This window comes from Medicago sativa, chromosome 7, assembly GCF_051527215.1.
Source record: "Medicago sativa cultivar Bolivia chromosome 7, Bolivia_mono, whole genome shotgun sequence".
Lineage (NCBI taxonomy): Eukaryota > Viridiplantae > Streptophyta > Magnoliopsida > Fabales > Fabaceae > Medicago > Medicago sativa.
The window spans coordinates 47,743,437-47,765,127 of NC_140755.1; the positions used below are offsets into that span (position 1 = coordinate 47,743,437).

Consider the following 21,691-nt stretch of genomic DNA (forward strand, 5'->3'; position numbering starts at 1 on the left):
ATGTTGCAGCTTCAGTGCCAACATCTGCACAGAGTCTCACAGACATGTTCCAACCTTTTATTGAGCAGTTGCAGGGAACATGTACATCATCTGAGAAAAACAGAATCTCAAAAGCATAGAGATGTCCTAGCACAAGTGCTAACATCTACACCAGTCTTCTTAGACACGTTCCAACATTCCAGAGAATATCAGCAAGGAACATGTACAAAAAAAACTAAACTATTGAGAACAGATTCTCAGATTATCATGAAGACCATCAGACCATCAAGATGTTGCAACATGAGAGCCAACATCTACACAACACCTGACATAGTTGCAAAATAAATGCAACAACATGAATCAATAGATATATCATTCAGACATACACAAAGTAGTCTTTAAGATTAAGAAATTAAGGCAGACAAGATACATACAGAAGAGCACATATACAGATGGAGAGTACAGACAAAGAAACATCAATTTTTCTCCCCCTTTTTAGCCACAAAATGTGCCAAACAAAATTGTTCAGAGCATCAGGAGTACATCATTGTTTGTATACCCCACATTACAAAGACGTGCAAAAGTAAGATTCGTTAGCACGCCTCACACTGCAGATGATTAGGCTTCCTCATGCAGGCAAATTCCCAACTTGCCTCTTAGATTCTCAAACTGTTTATTATCCAAAGCCTTAGTAAAAATATCTGCCAGTTGCTCCTCTGTGTCTATATGCTCAAGTGTCACAACCTTCTCTTCAACAAGATCTCTGATGAAATGATGTCGAATGTCAATGTGCTTTGTTCTGCTATGTTGAATAGGATTTTTTGAAATGTTGATAGCACTTAGGTTGTCACAATATAAGGTTAGAACATATTGTTCCACATTATACTCCTTCAGCATCTACTTCATCCAAACAAGTTGAGAACAGCTACTCCCAGCTGCTATGTATTCAGCTTCAGCAGTAGATAGAGACACACAATTCTGCTTCTTACTAAACCAGGAAATCAGATTATTTCCTAGAAAGAAACATCCTCCAGAGGTACTTTTCCTGTCATCAGCACTCCCAGCCCAGTCAGCATCACAGTAGCTTATCAGCTTAGAGTTTTCACAAGATGAGTATAAGATTCCATAGTCACTGGTGCTATTGATATACTTTAGTATCCTCTTTTCTTGAGTAAGATGACTCATCTTTGGTTCAGCTTGATACCTTGCACACACACCTATAGTAAAAGTAATATCTGGCCTGCTTGCAGTAAGATATAGTAAACTCCCTATCATGCTTCTGTACATGCTTTGATCAATAGATATACCACTTTCATCCTTTGTCAGCTTCAAGTGAGTGGCAGCTGGAGTTCTCTTGTGACCACCATTATCCAAGCCAAATTTCTTCACAATGTTCTTGGCATACTTACTCTAAGAAATGAAGATTGTATCCTCCATTTGTTTAACCTGTAGTCCAAGAAAATAGGTCAATTCACCAACTAAGTTCATTTCAAACTCAGATTGCATCTGATGAATGAAATGTTGTACCATCTTGCTCGACATTCCACCAAAGACAATGTCATTAACATATATCTGGGCAATCATCAGTCTACCGTTGTCATTTTTCACAAACAAAGTCTTGTCTGTACCACCTTTCTTGTACCCTTGACCAACAAGAAATTGAGTGAGTCTCTTATACCAAGCCCTAGGAGCCTGCTTCAACCCATACAGAGCTTTCTTCAATCTGTACACATGATTTGGAAAGCTGGGATCAATAAACCCTTTGGTTGTTCAACATAGACTTCCTCATTCAAGTACCCGTTCAGAAAGGTACTCTTTACATCCATTTGAAACAGCTTAAACTTGAGCATACATGATACACCTAGCAGTAATCTTATAGACTCCAGTCTAGCAACAAGTGCAAAGGTCTCATCAAAGTCCAAACCCTCTATCTTGAAGATCCACTTGGTACCTATCACATTTACACCTTCAGGTCTTAGAACTAAATCCCATACTTCACTCTTTTTGAATTGATTAAGCTCTTCTTGCATTGCTTCAATCCAGAATTCATCTATCAGAGCTTCTTTAACATTCTTAGGTTTAATCTTGGACATAAAATAAGAGTTTGCGATGACTCCAACCGACCTTCTGGTTGTGACTCCTTCATCAGGATTTCCAATGATGAGATCTTGAGGATGATTCTTCTGTATTCTTGTAGAAGGACCTTTAGTAGTGGACATCTGATCTTGCCCAGTATCTTCATTTTCATCATTCTCTGGTTCAGATTCAATCACCTAAGTAGGTGCAGTTGTTTCCTGAGTAGGTGTTTAAACATCAGCATCGACATCAGGAACCCTATCACTACATTAATAGATTCCATCACAGTTTCAGATTTTGAATTGTAAACCCTGTAGGCTCTGTTGTTAGTAGAGTACCCCCAAAAAATTCCCTCATCACTCTTAGGGTCCATCTTTCTTCTATAATCTCTATCAGACAAAATATAGCATTTGCTACCAAACACATGGAAATATTTAACAGTAGGTTTTCTTCCCTTCCAAAGCTCACAGAGAGTTGTTGTGGTACCAGTTCTCAGTGTCACCCTGTTGTGGATGTGGCAAGCTGTGTTCATAGCTTCAGCCCAGAAAAGATAAGGTAAGTGTTTAGCATGAAGCATGACTCTTGCAGATTCTTGAAGAGTCCTATTCTTTCTCTCAACCACACCATTTTGCTGGGGTGTAATAGATGATGAGAATTCATGTTTGATTCCCTCTTCTGTACAGTATTCATTAAATCTAGAGTTTTCAAATTCAGTTCCATGATCACTCCTGATTCTAACAATGCCAAAACCCTTTTCTCTTTGCAATTGTGTACACAACTCCTTAAACACATCAAAAGTGTCTGATTTTTCTCTAATAAAGTTTACCCAAGTGAATCTAGAGAAATCATCAACAATCACAAGAACATACCTTTTTCCACCAATGCTTTCAACTTGCATAGGTCCCATCAGATCCATGTGCAGAAGTTCAAGAACTTTAGAGGTTGCTTGATGTTCCAACCTTGGATGAGACATCCTAGTTTGTTTGCTAATCTGACATTCACCACATATGCTTCCTTCAACAATCTTCAGATCTGGTAGACCTCTAATAGATTCTGATGACAAGGCCTTCTTCATTCCTTTCAGATGCAAATGTCCCAACCTTTAATGCCACAGTTTGTTCTCTTCCTCTTTGCTTAAAAGACATGTTGAGATGAATGATTCTTCCTGAGATACCCTTAAATAACAGTTGTCTTTGGATCTTGTGCCTCTCATAAGAACTTCTCCTTTCTCATCTGAGATCTGACATTCTGGTTTGGTGAAGTTTACTCTCAGTCCTAGATCACACAGTTTACTAATGCTTATTAAATTTGCAGTTAATCCTCTGACTAGCAGCACATCATCAAGCCTTGGTAACTGATAGGCCAAACTGCAAGTGCACGGTCTATCGAAGTAGTAGTAAAAGAGAGTATCGTTCCGCTAGGGAGTTGTTCAATTTAACTAACTTTAAAGAATGATTAGAGGAGAAAAGAGATTATAAAATAGGAGGTTTAGCTGGTTGAAAGTAAATAACAATAATAAAAAGAGAGCCTTGGGATTATTGGTTCATCGTAATGACGAATCCTTCACAAACAAAGCCTTAAACTTATAATTCTACGTAAGTCCTAATTTCTAAAGACAAGTTTCTCTATAGCGTATCAAAGATTCTGTCAAAGTCAGTGAGTGTATTCCTCCAACAACCACACCTATTCTCATGGGTGATTGCCTTTGGAACCCTTGAAGATCGAAACTTTATATGTCTCAAGGTTTGCTAGACTATTCTCATGTTTCGCAATCCTTGTCTAAATTCACTTGTTCGAATATCAAAGCTCCGCGTTCGCTTTATGAATTGATATTTGAGATGATGAATTAACAATTATCAAACCCTCCGCGTTCGCTTCCACAGTCTGATAATGGTTAATTCATGTTAAAACGGTGAATTTAGATTAAAAATTAGGGTTACATATAATTAAGGTTTAAGGCTTGGTTTGATCTGGATTACGTCATTAGACTTATCCAACAATCCCAAGACAAAGAAGTCTACTTGCTCATGCTCAACGTAGACATGGAGAAGAAGAGAGAAAGCATAAAATAAAGGAAAAGAAAGTAAAGAAATAAAAAGATGAACTTTATTAAGAAAACAATTGTCACTCTTGAATTCCAAGAAATAAAGATGAATATTTGTGATGGAGAGCTACTCTATTTTTAGCTTACATTCGACTTAAAATCTAAGCAATTACAAGGGCTTTTCGGTAAAACTAAAACAGAGTAGCTTGGGCCCTAAGCAAAAGCAGCAAAAAGACATTTTGGAGGGTGGCACGGCCGTGCCACATGTTGGCACGGGCCGTGCCAAGCTTCTGACTTGGGGGTTTTATATTTTTGTTCCCGAATCTTCGTATTTTCGCTCCAAATCAGCTCCAGACTCCTTTCTTTTGCTCCAAGACACCTTCCATCCAATATTCATTCCTGAAATATAAAAATATGCAATTGAAGTAAAATAGCTCAAAAAGGAAACAATATTAAAATAAAATAAAACTAAATCTAAATAAAACGAAACTAAATAATATATAAAAATAGACTAAATAATGACTCATCAGTATCCCATGTTTTATCAGGTTTCCAATTCCTAAAATTTTTCCTTTAGCACCATCACCAAAAGTAACATAGCTGGTAACATAAGGTCTCACATCTTCCACATAAGTTTCAACACCAGTCATATGTCTTGAACAACCACTATCAAAATACCAGTCTTCTTTAGATGATGCTCTGAGGGATGTATGAGCAATTAGACCAGTCTTGGTGTTTCTGTGGTTCCACCCATTCTTGGATAGATTCTGTTGAAAATGCATGAACTCACTTTACAACTTGAAGCAGTAGGGTCTGATATGTCCCTTCTCTCTACAGTGATCACATACCCACACCTTTGATTTCTTCTTAGTCTGATGTTCCTCAGAATGTTTGAGCATTGACTCTGTTGAATTCATTCCAGTCTGTTCATTCAACTGTTTCAGTTGAAGATTCAACCTTGACAGTTCATTATTAAGTTCCGAGATATGAGCCAAATTATCAAACTTTTCATCCTGCAGTTGTGCAATCTCTTTTGCTTGCTCTTCAAGTTTCTGGGTTAATTCATTGTTTTTAGCCATCAGGTCATAGTAGGATATAGCAAGCTCATCATAAGACATTTCCTCCTCACAAGACTTAGTGTCTGACATAATTCTACCAGCTAGGGTAGAGACATGATTAGCAGATTCAGCTTTCACTTCGTCATCTGAGTCATCCCCATCTGACCAAGACACAACCAAACTTTTCTTCTGTTTCTTTAGAAAAGTGGCACATTCTGTTCTGATGTGATCATACCCTTCACATTCATGACATTGTACTCCTTTGTAGTGAGAGTCCACTTCATCAGGTCTTGTCATTTTCTCTTTACTAGGTTGATTGTCAATGTTTGGTCAGATGTTCTGCCCAGTAGGTCTGGACCTTCTGTCAAATCTTTTGAAAATCTTCTTGAACTGTCTCTCAATAAGTGCCAGAGACTCTGCCATGTCTTCATCATCATAATTTCCTTGTGCATCATCAGAATTCACACTAGAAGTAAAGGCGATACCCGTCCCCTTTTTATCAGTCTTGTTGTTGACAGATATTTCAAAGTTTTGCAATGATCCTATTAATTCCTCAACCTTCAAGCTAGATATATCCTGAGCCTCCTCAATAGCAGTGACCTTCATGTAAAATCTCTTGGGTAGAGATCTTAGGATTTTTCTCACTAGTTTTTCATCAAAGATTTTCTCTCCAAGAGACTCAAAAGCATTTGCAATGTCTAGAATATTCAAGTGATAGTCCTGAATGCTCACATCTTCTAACATTTTCAAATTCTCAAATTTAGTGGTAAGAAGTTGGATTTTAGCACTTTTTACCTTAGTTGTGCCTTCATGTGCATTTTTTAGAATCTCCCAAGCATCCTTAGCCACAGTGCATTGCTTGATTAGTCCGAACATATTCTTGTCTACCCCATTTAACAAGGCATTCAAGGCTTTGGAGTTTCCAAGAGCCAGTTCATCTTCAGCAACACTCCATTCTTCTTATAGTTTCAACACATCAGTCCTGTTGCCATCAACATCAAGTTGCATAGGATGTTCCCAACCTTTCAGAACTGCCTTCCAGGTTTTGCTGTCAATAGATTTGAGAAAGACACTCATGCGTGATTTCCAGTAGTCATAGTTTGAGCCATCCAACAGAGGGGGCCTGTTTACAAATACACCTTCCTTGTCCATGATGCTAGAATAGAACTCCCTGGAGCTCACCTTAAAACAGGCAGGGTTCCTGCTCTGATGCCAATTGAAATTCTAGCGTACTTGTTTTAAATGTCCTGTCAGATGTTTTAACGTTTGCAGTGTTCCGTTTAATGTTCCAACATCGCGATATAAAACAGAAATAAAACAAGAAAATAAATGATATAAAAGTAAATAACACAGAGAGTTTGTTGATCCATTTCAGCACAACACGCTTACATCTGGGGGCTACCAAGCCAGGAAGGAAATCCAATAGTGTAGTCCTTATTCAATAGCTCTCAGCAAACTCCTCGTTTACACTATATGACCTAGGACCTACCCATCTAGACTTCAACCTAGGAACTCCTAGATCTGAGATCCCATCTCACTATCCTATGGTCAGTCACTACGCCAGTGACCTATCAGACCTCAACCAAAACAAAAGTAGAAGTTACCTTCCAACACAATCAACTAGAACCTTGTTTCACAACTTCGGTCTAGTGCACAAGAGTATCAAACTCACACACTCAGTCCTAAACAAGTATCTAAACCAACACAAGAAAGGTACACAGTAAAAGATTCTAGACTTGCATCACAAACGATACAAGAACAGAATACATGAAGACTCAAACCCTAAAAATCTAACTTTTAGAATGATGGCTTGAATGTGCAATTAGGTCTTGAAGGTTTCCTTTTATACTGAAGCAGCTTGGGCTAAATAATACGTTGGGCTTAAGTAACTTGCAGATCGGTTCAGCTAACCTGCAAAACAAGAAGCAGAAACAAATCTGGAAAGTTCTAAAATGTCGGAACATTTATAGGAGCGTTCCAAATAATAACAAATATTTCCTAAAATAAAATATCTACTTTAGAAATATTCCACAGCTGATTCTTAGTTGATATGCGTGTTGCTTGATCAGTAAGTAAAGGAAATATTGTTTCCTTAAACAATAAAGGGGGCACGTACATTTAGGCAAGAACCCAGGCAAACTGAACCGTTCCAGGATGTTGTAACATTGTATCCAACATCTTACAGAGTTGCCTAACCACATGCAGGAACATTGGTTCCAACTTACAGAACAAGGATATTTGTTTTAGCAATAATGCAGCCAACACAAATACCCAACAAAGAATGGTTAGAAAGACGCCCAAGCCCTTTGGAGATGGAATGAGATTATTCACTTCCTTTGAAGCCTTGATTAAGCCCAATCAATCTTCTTGAGAGAACCAACTTACAATCCCTACTAGCAGCCTAGAGAATCTACACACTCAAAGACAAAGTGATTCTAAGAAAAAGTGTTTAATCTTGAAGAATGTATGAGCAATGAGTTTTTGAGACCTAGAGAGAATAGATGCAAATGATTCAATGAATTGGGTGTTATGAGGTAGTGAGTATATATAGAAAAGGGTGGCAAAAGCAAGTTTTCGGCCAAAAACAACATATTGAATTGATTCATTTAATGTGTGAATTGATTCAGACAGTTAGACAGATTGAATAGATTCAGATAGAATTTGAATAGATTCAAAAATCCCCAGATGAAGATTGATACCCATTAGACAGAGTTTGAATCGATCCAAATCTCCCCAAATGAAGATTGATACGATTCAAACTCTTATGAATCGATTCAATCAATGTTAGAGAGTTTCATGATACGATTCACTGAAATTTGAGTCGATTCAGGCAAGAAAGAAGTGAAAAATATATGCTGACAACATTTGAATCGATTCAGACTTTTTGTGAATCGATTCAGTTGTGAATCGATTCAAGAAAACTGTGAATCGATTCACTGTGAATCTATTCAGGAAAATTGTGAATAGATTCACTGCGATACTATTTAGGAAAACTGTGAATAGATTCACTGCGATACTATTCAGAAAAAGTTGACTCGATTCAAAAGGAGAGACACAAGGAAAATGGACAAAGGGAATGCTTGATATGAATCAATGAATCATGAATATAATCAAGCAATTTACGGATGGATTTTCCATATATGACAACATACAAGACATCAAAGAATCACATGACACTATGAGACATGATTTGCTAGGGTGCTTTAACAAGTTTCTAAGCTAAAGCTAATCAACATAAAAGAATATCATCAAACAAACCTAGCAATCTTACACATCATCAAAACATAAACTAAAGCAATAAGCAATATTATCTTCACATGGTTAGCATGATCAGGGTGAGGCAGGGGAGCGAAGGTTGGATCGTTTAATGCAAAACCATCCACCGACGTTCAAGGGTCGACATGATCCAGAAGGAGCACAAACTTGGATGCAGGGTGTGGAGCGGATTTTTCGTGCTATGGTTACCACCAATGACCAGAAAGTGTGGTTGCCTACACGTATGCTAGCAGAGGAGGCTGAGTATTGGTGGAATAATGCTAAGAGAAGACTAGAGGCTGGTCGTGCTGTGGTATCTTGGGAGAGATTCAAGGAGGAATTCTTGAGGAAGTATTTTCCGGAAGATTTGAGGAACAAGAAGGAAGTGGAATTCTTGCAGTTAGAGGAAGGGAGCATGTCAATATCAATCTTCATGTCGTATATGTGTTTTTCTCTGGTCTTAGTTTCTAACTTGTTGATGTTGGTCTATATGGCTAGATGGTTACCAAGCTAGGGGGGTGAATAGCACTTTTAAAAAACTTTTCGGAGATTTAGTGAAAAATGATTTTAACAAATTGACTATTTGAAATTTGGTTGAACAATCACAAACAATGAATCAACAAATATCAAATATACTAGACTTTTGACCAGTGCGATGCACGGGTCTTGTCGATTATAATAGAGACTAATAAATAATCTTTGACCCGTAAGATCATGGATCGATCAATAAACGCAAATTATATTATTAGAGATACAATATTACAATCAAATTTGTCTTACTATGTCCGTCAATGACACTTGAATCTTATCAAATTTTAAATTTTAGTTTTGAAAAACTAATCAATTAAAGACTGTATATTTATTTTATCACAATATATTATTGGGGCATTATCTTCTCATTTTTTTAAAAAAAAATTATAAAGAAAAAAGATAAAAAGAATACAATATTATATTGTTGCACGGGTTAATTTTATTTATTACTTTTATAGTTAAACATCAAAAATTGACTTGTAATAATTGTTTTAAATTTCTACTAACATGAAAAACAAAGTCACTTCAATTAATAGAATTTCTAAATTACACGTACAGCTCTAAAAAGAATAATTACACTTTGATATTTACTATAAGTAATAATATATTTTTCCAAAAAAATACATATCATATCTGCATGGAAATTAGGGTATTTTGTTTGTAAACGTATTAAATAAGTGTACAAAAAAAGTCTACAGAAACAATAGATATAAACAAACGATGACACAACAGGATAGGAATGAAAAGATCATTAGTGAGGAGAAATATTAGAGATTGCTGCATTTTAGAGGAAATTTGTTAGGTTAAATTGGTGCACTGCATTTTAGATGGATGTTAGGTTAAATTGCTGCTAACCTAATGCAGCATTTTACAGGGAAATTATTAGGTACCTAATAAAATTAATAAAAAAGGATATACAAAATATTGTCAATAAAAAAAGGCGACATGATATGAATGAAATTGATGTGATGCATTTTTTTTAGTATTAAATAAGTGTAAAAAATATTGTAAAAAAAAAGGAATGAAATTGGTGCGATGAATTTTTTTTTTTTGACGTTGCGATGAATTTTTTTAGTATTAAATAAGACTACAAAATATTGTCAAAAAAAAAAGGCATGAAATTGTGCGATGCATTTTTTTAGTATCAAATAAGTGTACTAAATATTGACAAAAAAAAAAAGGCAAGAGGATAGGCATGAAACTGTGCGATGCATTTTTTTAGTATCAAATAAGTGTACAAAACATTGACAAAAAAAAAACAAGAGGATAGGAATGAAATTGGTGCGATGCATTTTTTTAGATGAAATTTGTTAGGTTAAATTACTGCTAACCTAATACAGCAGATTGGAAGGAAAAAAATTAGGTTAAGTTGCTGTAGACTTAACAAAATTAATAAATAAGGATGTGGAATAAGATTTTATCTTAGAATTGAGAGATTCACGATACAAATCTTTTAGCACAATCAACTATTAACTAACTTTGAACAAGACAGAAAACAATATACAATTTCAAACCAAACCTATGAACAAGAATAATATGCTATCAATTCAAAAACACAGTGCAAGTGTAATTGAAGAATTGAATAAACTTTGCAATCAATTCATCTAAGCAAATTGTATGAAACCTAACTCAATGAATTAGGTCAATTTTCAATGAAAAACTACTTAGATCATCACTAGCAACTAGCACGGGTCTTTCCAAGAAGAAGTTAAACGAATAAGTCGCAACAATGTAAACATATATAGTTTCATAGAAGTCATACAAAAATTAAAAAATAAAATGAATTGAAAATTGATTTCATCGGTTATGGCCATTATTTGATGGTGAAATGTCAAAAATTTAAAATTACAAAAGAAATTAATAGAGATAAAAGTTGCAATAAAAATAAAAATCTTCATAACATTTGAATCTTACCAAAACATCTATTTACTTTTAGCAGATCCAAAAACATACTCCCCCTGGTCACATTTATAAGCAAAAATGCATTTTTAGGTTCATTGAATAAATAATGAATTTGGTCTATATATTGACCAAATACATTAAGTATTGAATGAATCTAAAAAGTGATTTTTTGCTTATAAATGTTACCGGAGGGAGTAATTTATTAAGCTTATTTGTTTGCTTTTTGATAACAAAAGTTAGGAAAATATTTTTTTTAAAAGGAAAATTAACACACATGTTAGCATGATCTCGAAAATCAAAATAAGTAGAACTATAACTAATAATTAAGACCCGTTAACTATAAAAAAACCCTCATATTTTACTGATATTAACTAAAATTTGAAGTAAAATTGGTGATGTCCTTTTTTCAGTTTACAATAGGATCCCTTTAAACAACCATTTATAGGTGGTATGATACCCATGTACTTTTTTGGATGATGACTAAACCGATTGTTAGAGATTCCACATTGAGGCTTAAAGTCAATTATATAATCCAGAAGAATAATTATTTATATATAAGTTTAAATATATGTATTAAGTTTAGAGATATATACAAAGAATTTCCCATTTTTTACCATTAAATAATAGAATTTTCCATTTCAGAATCTCAACAATAATAATGTGGAGTGGCTTAAACTTTCTATTTTTTGGTCATTGCTACTATCTTTCTTCCATTGAGAATCATGCTATGAGTATCCTATTTCTTTTCTCTTTCTGAAAAGCTTTTTGGTTACATTCTCTTTCTGAAATGCTACAATATGAATCTGTCAATGTGAAAGAAAAAAAATTAATACCAGTAAAAAAGAAACAGCTTTAACTTGTAAGAAACAACAACACAATGATACATGTACACATCTCATATTCCCTAACACTTATTCAACACCCTATTTTATCTTTATGATCAAAAGTTTATGCATAAAAAAAACAACAAAAGATTCATATTCATCCAATAAAACACACTTAAGCCAAAAAACTATAATTTTATATAGTTCGGATGGCTTCAAATAACACAATATACCCAACTTTTTGTCTCTACATCAAAAGGCTCTGAAGTATTATCCTCCTTATCAATCATTGTTGAAGAATTTTTTTCGTAAAAATCCCCAAAAAGATTATTAAACTGTTTCTAATCAAACCCATAAAACAAAATAAAAAATGAAAATGAAAGATGATTCAACTTACATAATTTGTAGAGGAGGGAATTTGGATGAATATTAAAGACAATACACACTTGAATCTGCAATAGTGAGGAGGGACAACATCAATGTAATTGTAGCCCAAACCATGTTGTCGATGAAGAACAGTCCTAAAACTCACTATTCCAAAGCAAATTAAGAAAACAATTTGTACCTCGAACGAATCAATAATCCATTTTAGCCATTCAGATACACATTAAGAAAAAGGTCAACAATTGAAGATAAACCAACTATCCTCAAAAGAAAAGGAATTGCACATGAATAAAAATGATGAGAGAAAATTACCTCAACGACAAAATATTCAAGACGACGGCGAGGTAAACAGGAGGAGCGGCGCTGGTACAACCTTAAGAAACTGAGTGATACAGAAAACAGGAAATTAAAGATCATCCTTGCTGCTCCTTGAGTAGGCCTTCTAGCGCCCTGCATAAAAAGAGAATAACAAATTGTTACCACATTGATTCAAGTCCAGCACAGGAAAAAAAACGACACTGTTGCATTCTTACATCCCTAACATGAAACTGAATGCAAATCCTTTTGTATTGAAGTCGTAATTCATTCACAATTTTGTCAAAATCAGTGACTGGATTTAGATTCAAAGGAGCTGCACAAAAAAACACCAAGCAACTGATTAGAACCAAATATATTCAATGAAACATGATTAGATTGATTAGAACAGAAATTGTATGGAAATCCATTAAGATTAAGTGTACCACAAAGGTATGTGCACGCCACTATTTATACCGGACTTATAGACAAAATGAATTTGAATCATGGTGACATGTGTACACAATGAATTGGGGAGTTGGAGAGACTTCTCGTGGAATACAAATTCACTTGCTGCATGGAGAGATATGGAAGGCCACATTAAATGTTTAATGGATCAGTGGGTAGTTGGCAGGAATGACCGAAATTAATGCAAGAAAATTTTGTTAATTTTGTTAATAAAGGTTGGAGCGATCTGTATTGTCAAAAAAATAGGAGTGGATATGCAACAGATAAATGGGAGTGAAATTTGTTAAGAAGGACTGTAGCGACAGATAAGAGTGGATATGCAACAAATTTGTTGTTTTTATTGTTAATAATATTTTGTTAATAGGAGTGGATAGGAACAATTTGTTAATAGGAGTGATTTTTTTTTATGTTTATCTGTTTAGTAGGAAACGATTAGGAACAATACGATTTTTGGCTTGCAAAAAAATAGGGTTAATAGGGTTAAACAAATCGGAATTAAGCTTTAGGGTTAAAACAATAAATTTCAGCAATAGGGTTTAGGTTAAAATTAGAGTTAAAATAAGCTTTCGGGTTAACTTTTATAGATAAATAGATTAGGGTAGAAAATATTTGCTTCATAAAAAAAAAGGCAGGAGGATAGGAATAAAATTGGTGCGATGCATTTTTTTTAGATGGAATTTGTTATGTTAAATAATTGCAAACCTAAAAGTGTAGAAAATATTTGCTTAAAAAAAAGAAGGATTGGAATAAAAAAAATGAGGATAGAAATTCAAAAAAAAATAATAAGGATTCGGCCGGCCAAAAGGAGGATAGGAATAAAAAAAAGGAGGATAGGAATTAAAAAAAAATACGGATTCGAAAAAAAAAGGAGGATAGGAATAAAAAAAAAGGAGGATAGGAATTCAAAAAAATATAAGGATTCGGATGGCCAAAATTATAGCAAACTTGATAACAAAATTCGGCTGGCATTAATTAAGTAAGATGATCAATGGCTAAAATTGAATGGCGCCTAAATGTGCAAGATCCAATGGCTCAGAAAAGTGGAGGGAGAAATGGGGGGAAAATATTAGGGTTAGAAATAGCTTTAGGGGTTAAGCTTTATTATATAAGATAAGATTAACCTATCGATTATTCAATTAATTACAAGCAATATTGAAAAGAAAAAAGGATAGGGAAAGAGAGAGAACACCAGTGTTTATAGTAGTTCACCCTATTTCGTCCTCGCTTAGGACTACGTCTACTCTACTTAATGAAGTACACCTTCACCAAGGTCATCCACTATGTATGAAAAGTTGATTACAATGTTTACAAGAGTTCCTTCAAATTAAAGCCCTAATTCTTCAACTCCTATGTAAAACAAAGCTCCCCCCAACTTCAAGTACCCCTTGAATTTGGTGCTCCTTGAATCTTCGGATCCTTGAATTACCCGTGCACTCCTTCGATCTCTTCACTCGAGTCTTCAATGCTACATCCGGTAAACGAACCCCCTTCGACTTCTAGAACGGTTAGAAAGACCCCCAAGCCCTTTGGAGGTGGAATGAGATTATTCAATTCACTTTGAAGGCTTGATTAAGCTCAATCAATCATCTTGAGAGAACCAACTTACAATCCCTACTAGCACCCTAGAGAATATACACACTCAAAGACAAAGTGATTCTAAGAAGAAGTGTTTAATCTTGAAGAACGTATGAGCAATGAGTTTTTGAAACCTAGAGAGAATAGATGCAAATGATTCAATGATTTGGGTGTTATGAGGTAGTGAGTATATATAGAAAAGGGTGGCAAGAGCAAGATTTTAACAAAAAACAACATTTTGAATCGATTCAATTAATGTCTGAATCGATTCAGACAGTTAAGAGACAAGGTAGATGAGTTTATGAAGATTGAATAGTTTCAGACAGGATTTGAATAGATTCAAAAATCCCAGGATGAAGATTGATACGCATGAGACAGAATTTGAATAGATTCAAAAATCCCCAGATGAAGATTGAATCAATTCAAATCAATTTGAATCTATTCAACCAAAGTCAGAGAAGAATTTGAATCGATTCAAATTAATTTGAATCTATTTGCTGCGATGCTAGTCATAAAAATTTGAATAGATTCAACCAAAGTCAGAGAGGTGATTGAATAGATTCAAAATAATTTGAATCTATTCACTGAGTAGCTAGTCATGAAAATTTGAATAGATTCAACCAAAGTCGTAGAGGTTTATGAATCGATTCAAATTAAGTGTGAATCGATTCACATGAAGTCAGAAACTTTATTGAATCGATTCAGACTGTAATGAGTCGATTCAAACACAAAAATGAAGGATACTAACACACAAAAATGAAGTTTGCTAAATAAGACACCGCACAAGACATCAAGGGAATACAAGACACAATGAGACAAGGTTTGACTCGATTCAAAAGGAGTGACACAAGGAGAATGGACAAAAGGAATGCTAGATATGAATCAATGAATCATGAATCGAATCAAGAAATTCATGACAACACATGAGACATCAAAGACTCACATGACACTATGAGACATGATTTGCTAGGGTGCTTTAACAAGTTTTTAAGCTAAAGCTAATCAACACAAAAGAACATCATCAAATAAATCTAGCTATCTTAGACATCATCAAAACATAAACTAAGGCAATAACCAATATTATCTTCAGTTGATTCGATTAACAAGTTATTGAATTGTATCAACCTTCATCCTGGGCAGATTTGAATCCATTCACTACAGGTTTGAACAACAACAACAACATCATTTAACCATGAATCCATCAACAATTACAACCACAACATCATTTTACACCAATTTGAGCAAAATTTAACAAAGTTTCATATAACCACAATTCAAGCATCCAAATTCAACAACAACAACATGTTTAGCATCAATTTCACCTACCTAAATTTAGTATCAAAGTGGGTACAGAAAATTCATACTTTGAATCCACAAAAATCTCAATTCACAAAATAAGCACTTATGAAATTAAGTGGAAAAAGAGATTCTAGCTTAATTATGAATGAACACTATCACCCTCACCTCAATTGAGCACAATCCTAGCCTTGGCTTCACCTTTGATCCTTGAATCTCTACCCTCCTCTTGCTCTTCAAGTTCTTTTCTCTAACCCTTGTTCTTGCTCTTTCTCTTTACCTCTCTCAAAAGTTTTGTGAAATTGAGTGAATGAGTCTATGTGACTTAATTTCTCTAAAGACTAGAGTTATATATAAGCTCTACACAAATGGACTCAACTCTCAAATGTCTTAATGGGCTCAGGTTCTCATTAATTAATTCACAAAGTTTCTACTCACTTAATGGATAAAAATAACGAATGGTTACCGGCTCTTAAATAATTAACCCGCTTACTAGTAACTTAGTAAAAAAAATAATCTCTGCCACTAAAGCACTACAAATAATCCTCACAGTGAATTTACTAATTTACCCTTGCTCACAATATGACCAAAATACCTCTGAGTCCAAAATGACTAAAATACCCTTCTACACCAAACTCTACCAATCCCGAATAAAATACACGCAAAGTCAATTAATTACATACAAGCACGTATAATCACACATAAATAAATAATAAAATAAATCTAGCGAAAATCAGACTGTTACATTCATCTTCAATCTCTGATCACAATCTCACATCATAACAGCAACATCCTACTCTAACCTCTTTACATCCCCACAATAAAAACATAAACCCTAGAGATGAATAGATTTTCCCCCTTACCTCGAATCCTTCTAGAATTCCGGTTTGTGGCTTGACCTCGCTGTCACTAGGGTTTCTCCTCCAATGCTCCTCTTTTTTTTCTTTTCCACGATCAGCAATACTGACTATTCTAACTTCTAACCTTTCTATTTATATTAGGGTCGGTCACTTGTTAAGATTCTCTTCCCCTTTACTCACTATTCTTTTACTCCTCCCCTCCCCCACTTATTTAAAATTTATATTCTACACCCCCGACTCTACATTATTTTATTTTGACTCATCCCTTCATTTTAATTAAATTCTCATATTATTCATCAATCATCATCAATATTCCATTTTCTCAATAACAAAACAATACTCAAGCATAAGCAGCATAAATAATAGTATTAATCAAAACTTCATCTAATGAATATCAATGAATTAAATAAAGGGAAATGCTAACAAGTGCCCTCAAGGCACTTGTTAAGAAATTTAAAGAAGAAACTTTTTCTTGAAAATGATGCATTCAATGCATTGAAACATTGAAAAGAACATTTTTTTACATAAAACTTAGCAATTATTTCTATTCTTGAATCCTTAACTAATGCCCTAAGGACACTTGTTAGCAAGTCCCTTAAATAAAAATTGAAAGTTGAGGTGTTACATAAACCATGAATCATGAAATACTCCTCGGTAAGGCTCCCATTAATTAAAAAAGACGCTGACTCCTATCCAACACACTTCAAAATCCACCTACGACATTTGACCGAAAAGTTCATTATGTCCAGAACCATATCTAAATAATCTCACTCCACATAATTCAATGGAAAAAATCTTCCTTGCACACAAACACAACACGTCATTCTTGGACACAACAAGTAAAAATTTGACACATGTCAAAATCTTTTAAAACCAGTTCTTACAATAACCGGCTTAAAAAGTCTAAAATAAAATATTGGAATATAAATCCAAAGGGAAAATTGGTTTTACCACCATTTGTTTTATGCCCAAGTTATCAGGATATCACACTGGTAAAAGCACAAATTAAGTGGCACGAAAAAACAGCAAGATACTATCTAAAAGAAAATTTTGATTATTTTCTTTTTAAACAAAATATAGAATTAGCTGATTCTTTAAGAGAAAAACATAAGAAATTAGCAAGATAAATGGATGGTCTTATAAATCCATTTGGAAAAATAATACCTCAACCATTCATATTAGAACCTAATTATAATAATATAATTAGAATAAGAAACCAAATTAATTGGTTAAGAGAAACAACATATTGGTTTCTAATAATTGAAAATGATTATTCTACATACTGGGAGTATGAAAACTTTGCAAATCTTTTAAGCCTTAAAATACAAAATTTTATACATGGCTAATAACGGTATAAGTGAAAATATACAAGATATTTTTGAAAATCTAACAATACTTCAGGAACAGTTAGATAAAATAGTAGAATTTCGACTAAAAGAGTTTGAAGAAAAACTCAATGGAAAATTATCTAACCTAGAAGAAAACCAAAAATTGTTAGATGAAAAACTTTGTGTAAAAATAGATGATTTAATCGATTTATTAAAACTCTTACCTATAAGAGATAAATGTCTAACCCTAGAAGAATTACAAACTTTTGTCAAAAAAGAAGGGGGAGAGATGGTAGAAATTTCAGAAAAAACTGAAAAGTCAGAAAAAGAAATTCACTTTTTTGCGTCATTACCTTAATATGGACGAAACAGAAGAAGAAATAGCTAATCAGCTAAATGAATTACAAACATTAATGGCTTCTTTAGACATTAATAGAAAAAATCAAATAACAGAAGAATCTGACGACGAAAACAAATTTGTCTACGACTTTGGATCAGAAAGTTCTTTCAGTATGGAAGAAGGACCACAAGTAGGACTTGTAAAAACTAATGAGCAACCAGAATCATCAGAACATGGTCGAAAAAGAGGATGCCGAGAAGGTAAAGAAGAATTTATCGACCAACAAATCATTCAAGATAAAATGGATGAAAGAAAATTTAAAAATATATCATCTAAATATATACCTACTATAAATCGTCACAAGGATGAAGATATTTTAAATCTCGATTGTAGTGATGATGCTAAAAAAGAACTAAGAAGTTGGTATCATAATCACATGGTAACAATCCAACTAGATCCCACACTAGGGAAACTAAGTCCAAAAAGCATTTTTAACTATTTAAAAACAAAAACTATAGGAAATGCTTGGAGTTTTATGTCTGAAAAATCAGACTCAGAACTTCCACCAACAACTGAAGAAGTAATAAATCATGTTTATTCAATTCTGAAAAAAGAATTTGTAGGTTTTGATGCGCCAGAAGCAGAATCAGACCTAGAAAGCACAAACATTCATAGAATCTTTAATCTAAGAATCTGTGATATGTGTTATGTTGAACCATTTATATGTGAGTTTAGCAAATATTATTATGCAATATCTCCACAAAAGAGAATACAATATAATCTTTTAGGATTATTTTATAATAAACTTCCATCATCTGTTGGAACAATAATGGAAAAAGTAATCCAAGAACATTTAGAAGTAATCGTAGGATTAGACGATACTCTAGGAACAAGAATAACTGCATTAAGGAAATGGATATCCGAAAAATGTATGGAAAAAACTGCTAAAAGAGAAGCAAAAATAAACGTCTGCTGTGATAAAATTCGAGATAAAGTAGTAAACTACGGTTGTAGTAAACCTAGAAGAAAGAAAAAGAAAAAAGTTTTCAGAAAAATAAATCATTCTGAATATAAGAGAAAAAAGAAATTTCCTAGAAAATTCAACAAACAAAAATATTTTAGGAGAAATAAAAAATATCCTAAAAAGAATTCATGTCTCAAAGGAAAGAAAACATGCACATGTTGGTTGTGTAATGAAGAAGGACATTATGCAAATGAATGTCCCAAGAAGAAAGATTCTAAAAAGGAAACCTTAAAATTAATTTGGGAAATAGGTTTCGAACCAATAGAATCAGATATAGATTCTGATGAAAGTAGTATTTTCGAATATACTACTGAAGAAGAAATTGAAGAATGAGTAGAAAAATTTTAAAAAACGGAAATCCTAATGCAACATTTATTCAGATAACACTGAATAAAAAGAAAATTATGGGTTACATTGATACTGGTGCAACCTTATGTTTTGGCAGAAGATCCATATCAAAAGAAGGATGGATTAGATTACAAAAACCAAAAGAAATTATATTTGCTGATAAGGTAAAACATCAAATTTGGTTTGTACTAAAACATGTTTTTATAAAAATTGAACATAAATATTTTTATGTAAGATCAATTTATGAACATGACTCTGGAATAGATTTAATAATAGGAAATAACGTTTTAAAGTTATATAATCCTTTTATTCAAAAACTTGACACTATAACATTAAATTGGTTTGATGCCAATAATCCAGAAGAAAGTGAATTTGTTACAACAAATATTATAACGAAAAATGAAATTTTGAAGGCAATTTCAGAAAATCTTAATGTACTTAGATGTATGTGGGATAAAAGAAAGTTTTACTTAACAGTCGAACAAAATTTAGAACACCACTTAGATCAAGTTTGTTCTGAAAATCCATTGGATTCTGTAGTCAACAAGATACAGGATTTAATTACTATAAAACTTAAAGACCCTAAAAAGGAAGTTAAAGTTTTATATAAAATTCCTTATTCCCCTGAAGATAAGGAAGAATTCAAAAAAGAGATAGCAGAATTATTAGAAAAAGGTCTAATAAGAGCATCTATCAGTCCACATTCAGCGCCAACTTTTTATGTCAGAAAACACAATGAGATAAAAAGAGGTAAGGCTCGAATGGTAATCAATTATAAGAAACTTAATGATTCAACCATAAGTGATTCTTATAAGTTACCAAGAAAAGATTACATTTTTGAAAAAATAAAAGGATGTAATTGGTTTTCATCTTTAGATGCAAAGTCTGGATACTGGCAGTTAAGGTTATCAGAAGAAACAAAACCTTTAACAACTTTTAGTTGTCCAGAAGGACATTTTGAATGGAATGTTTTACCATTTGGTTTAAAACAAGCACCATCAATATATCAAAGATTTATGGACAATACTCTTAAAGGTCTTGACCATATTTGTTTTGTATATATCGATGATATTTTAATTTTTACTAAAGGAAGTAAAGAACAACATGTCAAAGATGTTATAACTGTTTTAAACAGAATAAAAGATAGAGGTATTGTTCTATCAAGGAAAAAGTCAACACTTTTGAAACAAGAAATCAAATTCCTTGGTCTTATTTTAAGAGAAGGAGGAAAACTCGATTTATCACCACATGTTCAAGAAAAAATCCAACTTTTTCCTGATCAATTGGTGGATAGAAAACAAATCCAAAGGTTTTTGGGATGTTTAAATTATATTGCCAATGAAGGGTTTTTCAAAGATTTGGCAAATGACAGAAGAATTTTACAGAAGAAAATATCTGAGAAAGTGCCATGGAAATGGACACAAGAAGATACTGAGGCTGTAAAATCAATCAAAGATAAACTAAAAGTTTTACCACAACTATAAAACCCAACAGAAAATGATTTTTTGGTTGTAAATGTTGATGCAGATCAGTTTACTTGGGCTGGAGTTATGAGAGCTCTACCTAACGGTAAACAAAAACTGGGATTAAATCTCAGTGGATATGTTGAGGATGAAACCCCACAACAATCCTATACCATTGTGGGCGCAACCCCACAGTTAAAATCAGATATCCCTATTGGGCGATCAGATATAAAATCAGTCTCAACTGATACAAGACTTGATTATTCAAGCAATAACATCCGAATTAAGGATAATGAACTTGTCTTGTGCAAGTATATTTCAGGATCTTTTAAAGATGCTGAAACAAGATACCATATCAATGAGAAAGAAACCCTTTCTTGTTTAAAAGTTTTAGAAAAATGGAGAATGAATTTAATTCCATCAAGATTTTTATTAAGAACTGATTCAACTTATGTTAGCGGATTTTGTCGCTACAATTTAAAAGTTGATCATAAACAAGGAAGACTTGTTCGATGGCAAATGCGCATCCAACAATTCTATCCTTATATTCAACTAATAAAATCAGAAAATAATTGTTATGCAGATACACTCACAAGAGAATGGAGCAAGCTTTGAAGGTGCTTCAAAACAATCTAAAGCAAA

At 33.4% G+C, this 21,691-nt stretch overlaps 1 long non-coding RNA gene and 1 pseudogene across 3 annotated transcripts; both read right to left on the bottom strand.

Moving 5' to 3' along the window:
• Positions 1–597: 597 nt before the first annotated feature.
• LOC146906302 (secreted RxLR effector protein 161 pseudogene) lies at positions 598–1,254 on the bottom strand (annotated as a pseudogene).
• Positions 1,255–11,392: 10,138 nt separating this feature from the next.
• On the bottom strand, positions 11,393–12,767 carry LOC146906303 (uncharacterized). 3 transcript variants are annotated; one of them, XR_015018526.1, is made up of 4 exons: positions 12,587–12,767; positions 12,366–12,503; positions 12,067–12,200; positions 11,393–11,648 (listed from the first exon to the last, which is right to left on the bottom strand). It is a non-coding gene; the product is annotated as an uncharacterized LOC146906303 (long non-coding RNA). The 3 variants fall into 3 exon arrangements; XR_015018524.1 differs by having other exon boundaries at positions 12,366–12,764; XR_015018523.1 differs by lacking the exons at positions 12,366–12,503; positions 12,587–12,767 and having other exon boundaries at positions 12,067–12,359.
• Between the last annotated feature and the right edge of the window lie 8,924 nt (positions 12,768–21,691).